At 39.8% G+C, this 7,872-nt stretch overlaps 1 long non-coding RNA gene across 1 annotated transcript; it reads right to left on the minus strand.

Moving 5' to 3' along the window:
* Nucleotides 1-1,968: 1,968 nt before the first annotated feature.
* On the minus strand, nucleotides 1,969-3,660 carry LOC143490327 (uncharacterized). Its single transcript, XR_013124932.1, has 3 exons — nucleotides 3,523-3,660; nucleotides 3,063-3,229; nucleotides 1,969-2,617 (listed from the first exon to the last, which is right to left on the minus strand). It is a non-coding gene; the product is annotated as an uncharacterized LOC143490327 (long non-coding RNA).
* Nucleotides 3,661-7,872: the final 4,212 nt, after the last annotated feature.

A 7,872-nucleotide genomic window follows, 5' to 3' on the forward strand; every position in this document is an offset into this window, starting at 1 on the left:
GTGGTGTGACTTTTATGTTTTTAAATATGGTGTGGAGAGAAGAAGCATTTGTCCTGGTGACTCTGATGTTGCAAACATTTTTTTAGGAATTACAGCAAGTCAAAGTGATTGGGTCTGATTCTCATGGAGAACATTTAACACATCCACGTCTGCTAGCTCAGTTTTGACTCAGCACACAGCTCAGCATCTATTCCAATAAATGTCAGCATGTGCAGAGTCCCATTGTTACGACTGCACCTCAACAGGTGAAATGACCATCTGAAACCATCTGATTGAATGTGCGTGTGTCACTGGGCCAGGTTGACCGTGCTAGAAGGTGATGCTGAGTGGCAGACATTATTCACAAGCCTGTGAGATGTTTTATTTTGATCAGGTGTCCTACAGGATCCAACATTTAAATGTTCAGAGGAAGACCACTGAGGGAGACTCCAACACACAACTTCCAGTGTTCTGCAACCCAGCAAAAACCTTAGCCATACTTTACACTGTAACACAAACCTACGTAGTTGCAGACGTTATTACGACGTTATTGTGACGTTATAACGACGTCATTACGACAGGTTTGCGATTCCCTTGGCCAGTGAAGCTAATACAAACCCAGAGGCTTCCTTCCTGAAAGGCCTTCAGGACGGCAGGGACGAGGTCCTCCAACATGTTGGCGTGAACATGAGAAGGTCCAGCTTAAACGGGGTCCCCGTGTCTTCATTCGCCAGGTTAACCTGTTAAACATGCATGTCAGAGATACAGTCCTATTGTTTGAGTCCAGCACGGTCAGTAGTTCATCATTATCGTCATTTTTATGAATATAGCATCATGTTCAAGGACACTTTACCAGCATGACCACCATGTCTTTGTCTAGCTTGTGGCTTATCTGCCCTGGCTTTCTCCAGAAACCAGCACCTGTAGCTGAACATACTCAGCATTTCAGGTAAGTAAATCTGTCCTGAGCAGTGTGGTTTGGAGGTCAGGTTTCCCCTTCAGGTCCGGCTTCTCCAAAGATTTCTTCTGTGACTATTGTGGCCACTTTTAGGGATTAGTTACACTGTGTCCGGACATTTATTGTTTAAACCAACCACATTTCATGTGCACAAGTGGTTTAGGCAAACTGTTCAGCCCAGACTCCTGAACCCTTGCTGTGGTGACATCAACACCACAAAGACCAATTCCTCATTTAATTACCAAGTAATAATACTTCAGTAGGGAAATACATTTAACTCATTTCAATATTGTTTCATCTACCACGATGCTCAGACATAAAACTGTCCACTATGTTACTCCTTGCCTGTAGCCTTCATCACGGAATGCTGGGTAAGGGTCCTCTTGTGAGCCCGCATCGTTACAGTCCTCACGGAAGGCTGCAGTAGTGGCCCATAGAGGGCGCTCACGAGCACATGTTGACCAGTAGTGCGCCGTTTCGGACCGTAAGCAAATTAGCTTAACAGTAAAAACTGGGGGGGACCAACACCGGCTTTTGAAAAAGTGGGGGGGACATGTCCCCCCCCCTTACGTCTGTGCTTATAGTGATGATAATGTAGGTAGGATGATTTTACCTGTTGTCTAACCTTACTAGTACGCGCTTATAGTGATGATAATGTAGGTAGGATGATTTTACCTGTTGTCTAACCTTACCAGAACGTGCTTAAAGCGATAGTACTGTGGGTAGGGTATTGAAGTGAGCATATAATTCATTGAACATTGAACGTATTTATTTTAAATAACATAATAAATAACAACAGCAACAACAAAATAAAAACAGACATTCATTTTAGTGAACATTTTTTGCAGAGGTAGCTGGTGTCTTTTTCTTCAAGATACTGAGCACATTGAAAATGTGCCCAGCGACTGCACCCATCACACTGCACCTAAAAATAAGTCAAAAATATTTAATTGGAAAACAAACTCAATGCACAGTAAAAAGGAAATCCTTGAAATATGAAGCACAACCTGACTAACATTTACCATTTCAATCATGCTCTCTTCAGCAAGTGTGTGTCATGGGCAAACATCCATGACCAAAGGAAGACCTCACGGCGAACGCCAAACTGGCAACAAGGTGACCAACAGGTCAAAACTTTGGAGTTATAAGACCTTCATCTTGCGTGCTTCTCTTTACAGTGGATGTGTTCTCCATTGCCAGTTTTTCATCTACAGTGGTAGATTTCACTGGCACATCAATCGTCTGCTCTGCTTTTTTGGGGCAAAATTGAATGACAGACCATTACAAAGGTCTTCTATGTCTGTCACTTCCAGCTTGGCTTCTCTTATAGGGCTTTAAATGGCTAGTGCTGTATTTGTTTCTTAAAATCACTCCTTGAGAGTTCTTCAACGTGACAAGTTTGCCACACACTGCCAGGATAACATAAGGACCAGTGAAATCTGCTTCAATCCTTCCTCCTTTCCTTCCACGCTTCCTCATGTTTAGAAGAATTACCTCATCTCCAACATTATAAGCAACATGTTGGTATTTCTTATGTGTCTTTTTGGCATATGAGGCCTTCTGTTTTTCTTGTGATTGAAGTACATTTTCTTCTGCTGTTTTCTTAACATCCTTCATTGATTTCATTTTTAAAGCAGCAAACTCACTGTATCCTTCGTCACGAAGAATCACCGAGGAGAGCTAAACAGTTAAATAATGGGTCAAGAAAATAACAGAAAATGCAGAAATCAAATTAATTACTGAGTATCATTACCTGGGAGAACAAGCAAACAAATAGATAAACAATACTTTTTCAGGTAGGCTGTGATCCAAAGTGCTTAAAGAAAATTGATGAATGTGTCTTTTGTATAATGCTTATATGGCATATGCATATGCATGGCATATGCATGGTAGCCAGTGTGTCTCAAGACACACTGACCTGATGAAAACTAAAGTTAACATATGGTAAGATATACAGTGAGTAATGACTAAGCATTTACCATAAGCAATATACTTCACACTTACACCAATCGCAAATTCTGCAAATCACATTTGTACACTTACTAATGCACAATGTCAAATACACAAAAATAAATTAAAACTAAGAGTAAATAACTATGGAAGAGTAAATGTATTATGCACTTACTGGCGCATCAACAGGAACCTCTGACGGCATCACTGCTTCTCTTCCACACATTAAGAGGAACGGTGAGTGCTTGGTGGTGGTGTGAACTTTCGAACGCAGCGAAAACAAGGTGGCATCTAGATAGACGTCCCAGTCACTCTGCTGTTCATTTACCAGTTTCTTTAGGGCTATTAATTGTAAAAATAAATAAATCATAATAATAATAATGTTTGTTATAATGTACCTATATAAAAAAACACTTTAAATCATTTCATATACAGCATTTAGCCGACACCATTAACCAATTGTGAGCCACTGAAGCAAAAGGGGCCTTGGTCAAAGGCCAAACTGAGGCAACTTGGTGGTAGTGGGGCTTGAATCAGTGATATAGCAAAATATATTTAATAATTGTCATCCTGGCTCTTCAACATACAAAACATACCGCTTTATGTTGTCATTTGTTTTTTCGTTCAAAACATACCGCTTTATGTTGTCATTTGTTTTTTCATCCAGGCCATTTGTTTGTGTATGATAGGCTGCTGTGACACTTCTTTTAATCTGCAGCACTTCACAAAGTCTGTGGTTAAGATTAGAAACAAGAAATTAGGATAGATTACAATGTTGAAGCAGCTGTACAGATAACAAAGAACACACATGCAGTTAAAAAGAAGTCAGTAGACTCAAAGCACCCCTGAAGTGTTTCACTTGATTGCTGTGACCATTTCCTGATGATCCATGATATCACAGGTTGCTGCTGAACAATAGGCATGTATGAAGGTGTGAGAGATACCAGATTGTGATCAGATCTTCCCAGAGGGGGCAGGGCTGTGGAGGTGTATGCGTTCTTTACATATGCATAAAGTAAATCCAGTGTTTTATTGTCTCTAGTGAAGCAGTTGACAAATTGATGAAAAGTCGGGAGAGTGGTATGTGACGCTACCCATCATGCCCACACATTTACATTTGCTGCCCCATTACAGCCATTGATGAAAAGTCGCCTTAAACAATTGCAGGTATTTCTGTCTAAAGCAGGGGGCTTGGTAGTTCTAGTGTTAAGGGCTAAATACAGCTTTCCAATTTGGAGATATAAAGGATTTTTTTTAAGGATTTTAACTTAAATTAACTTACTTCATTCACAAATTCCCGTCCCTGATTTGACAGAATTCGTTTCGGACATCCATGTCTATAAATGATGGAACAAAGATGTCTTCCAACTTCAGCTGCAGATTTACTTTTCAAAGGAAAAACCTCGACCCATTTAGAAAAGTAATCCGTTGCCGTCAGGATGTACTGGAAGCCACCTGCAGTTATTGGGAGTGGACCAGTGAGGTCTATCCCAATAAGCTCCCAGACAGCAGAAACCTTTGAATAAAATAGAATTTGTGTATTGGTAGTCTTGTCACGGTGAGGCGGCCCCCTACCGGCCGCCTCTGTCCACAGCGGCTGTTGTTGTTGTTGTTTGGTGACGTCATGTGCGTCCCTCAGGTGGGCGGAGCCCGTGATTTGTCTCACCTGAGGGTCGTTTGTTTGCCTATATATGTCTTGTCTTTGTACCAGTTGACCGCTGGTCATTATATCCTTAATTTGGATCTTTTGCACGGGTTTTGGTTTGCACACTTTCTATTAAACCATCATTTTTCCCTGAGACTTGGCGTGATCGCTTCCTTTTCAGTTGCTCACACCGCCCGTCACAAGTCTGAAGATTAAAAATAAACCTTTACTGTTAAAAAGTTACTGCAAGCATTTACCTTAATACACTCAAGTGGCTGCGGAGCAATCAAAGGTTTGCCCACTTTCTGGCACTGATCACATTCCAAAACCTTTAGGACAAATTAGTTTGCATTTAATTAATAATACAAAAAAAACAAACTAAAATGTAAAAGAAAACAGTACCAGTAACAAAAACTCATACCCAATTTTGTATGTCAACAGTCATGCCATGCCAATAAAATCTAGAACATATGGCTTCCCGGGTTTTCCTGATTCCAGAATGCCCACCGATGGGAGAGGAATGAAACTCCTTAAATAATAAGATGGCTTCCTCCATGCTTTTAATTAATAACTCTTCGTTTGGTCCCAAAGAAGAGTTCTCCATCTAATGAAACCACATTATTATAAGATTATTAGGACTGGTAAAGATGTGTGACATTTGAAGCATATGTGACATATGTCACATTACTTGGTAATAAACCAAGTAATTACCTCCAATGGTGTGTTGTTTTATAGTGTTATTTAGTAGTGTATATAGAGTGTATTGGTAATGGATTAGAAGTTTCATTTAAAATGGTTAATGAAATGATTTTTGAAATAACACTATCATAGTACTTGTGTGTGTAATGTATAAAAGTGAGATATTGACAGAGATTTAAACACACTAACCCTTGATGTGAAATTTAGAGGCATATCTCCTAAGAGTTTGCCGCTGTGATTTGTCATAATCCAGAGGATATGACCCTGCAGTGAGAAACGTGTGCACGTTCTTACACTTATCCATTGCTGAAAATATAAAAACAAATAAATTAATAAAGTGTGATACTTTATTAGAATAAAACACACAAATAATCATCTTACAAGAACAAAAATCTGCTTTTTATAATTTTATTACTTGTATGTTTTTCACCTGTCATGTATTTTTTTAAACAATGTACTGTATACATACTTACTGCGCAAGCAGTAATAATTAATAATTACTTAATAATAATATAATTCAATAATTTGTGGTACCAAATTAGCTAAGTTCCAAATCGCCCTAAGACGTGACTGTGCTTACAGGTCGATAAAAGTATGCTGAGGTGATGAATAAGTTATATATTTTACGATTAAAATTTGGCTACGATTAGTTGGCTTTCTAAAACACATTTAACATAAGTAAGTATCGTTAACACATGAATAAACCAAATGACCTCTCGTCTACGACCAGAAAAACGATATATTTTACGATTAAAAACTCAAATGCACACTTATGAAACCATAAAGCGGTAACATGTAGTTGGCTTTCTAAAACACATTTACCTGTCTACGATGAGAAAAACTCCAAAGGTAGGAAAAACTCCAAAGGTAGGATGAATCACCTGTCTACGACGAGAAAAACTCCAAAGGTAGGATGAATTTTCGGTGTATGTCGCCAAGTAGCAGAGTGGTGACGTAACTGTGAGCCGCGCATGCGCAGTACACACTGGTAGGTCAGTTTGACCGGTAGGATAGATTTTCCGAACACCTGTATTTTTGTCAACTGAGGACTACGACCCCCAGACTACAGAGACGCGTCTTCCCACACGCCATCACACTCATGAATTGTTGGACATCATAATGTTATTTCCAGACGGCCTACACCCAAACTCTCCACATCTGGGCACGTCCTCTCACTCTGCTATCTGAACCATCTACTCCTGCACTGCACGACACTTTTATCTGGTGATAGTGACTCAGAAACACTCTGTACACACGGTCTCAAACAGTGACTCTTCTGCACTCCATATTTATACGCCGTATTTAATGCAGTCTGCACCGTGTCGCAACATTCAACTGCACATTTGAAGTTTACTGGTGTGTTTGTCCAGGTTGTGTAATGTTTTGTGTAATGTTGTCGAGTTACTGTGCACTGTGGCCTATTGTGAACAAAACAAATTCCTTGTATGTGTGAGCAGACTTGGCAAATAAAGACCGATTCCGAAAAAGTGCTAATTGTGACAATGTCATTTATAACTGGTGACGCCTTGTTACTATTTAACCATTATAGCCTATGACATTTTTAGATGTGGATATTTTTACCACTTGGAGGGAAACCTTACATTCGCGAAAGAAGTACAGAAACAAACTGCGAATGCTACTCAATGTTCTTACGGTTTTAAACGAATTAAATAATGACAATTTAATAAGAATTCAGTTGTCTATATTATACAAAACGTAAAACACTGCAAACTAATTTTTCGAAAGTCCACGGCCAACTTGACGTTGGCGAAACTGATCGTGCACGTGGAGCTCGGTGTTGACATTTCCAGACATTTCCAGACGAAACAGCGCCCCCTATTGTCAGAAGCCTCGAAGGTCATGTTTTTATTTTGTTTTTCGCTTTAACAGCTGATTCTATAAAATTACTTCGACTATTTTTAAAAGCAAACACAAAGTTTAATCAAACTCTCTTTAAGTTAATTTGTTGAATTGTTTTTCATAACCCAGCAACTATCCAGTTAAACCATGTCACCCTCAGTTGGGAACCCCGGGTCGATTCTAATTACTCAGAGTTGCATGACTTCATGACCAAATATAGACCACGTGCTTTATAGGGACTAGGTGGATTACTGCTATTGTATTTCAGCTTTTAAACGTGCGTATACCTTGAAAATTGGCAAATGTACTGATACACCGACAATCCGCAGGTATCTGATTTCTCCCGCGAGAAAAAGGCACATTTGTGAAGTTTTCATTAGCAAAAACTCACCAAACTCGTCTGGCAGTAGAGTGGAGTGCAAACACAACTCGCGTCCATGTTTGTCCCACTCTCATTAAGTCCTATGAGTTAATTCTTTTGTGGATTAGTTATAAACGTATATGTGTCTCATTGGAGGGACTTGGCCTGTTTATCTAGCCTAGTAAAAATTAAAACTGCATTGTTTGATTATAGTTTTTGTTTGCCTTACATTATACGGTATAATTAATTCGGCAGACTGAATAAATAGATTATAAAGCTAAGTTTATAAAGTAGGCTGTTTGTGTCCAGGACGCTCAGAGGAGGAGCTCGGTTACCTGTGGCGCGTGCGCGCGACTCGTGCGCTAGGTGTGCGCGTGCGCGCGACTCGTGCGCCAGGTGTACGCATGCGCGCTGCCGGGG

The sequence above is a fragment of the Brachyhypopomus gauderio genome, unplaced genomic scaffold (genome assembly GCF_052324685.1).
Source record: "Brachyhypopomus gauderio isolate BG-103 unplaced genomic scaffold, BGAUD_0.2 sc65, whole genome shotgun sequence".
Classification (NCBI taxonomy): Eukaryota; Metazoa; Chordata; class Actinopteri; order Gymnotiformes; family Hypopomidae; genus Brachyhypopomus; species Brachyhypopomus gauderio.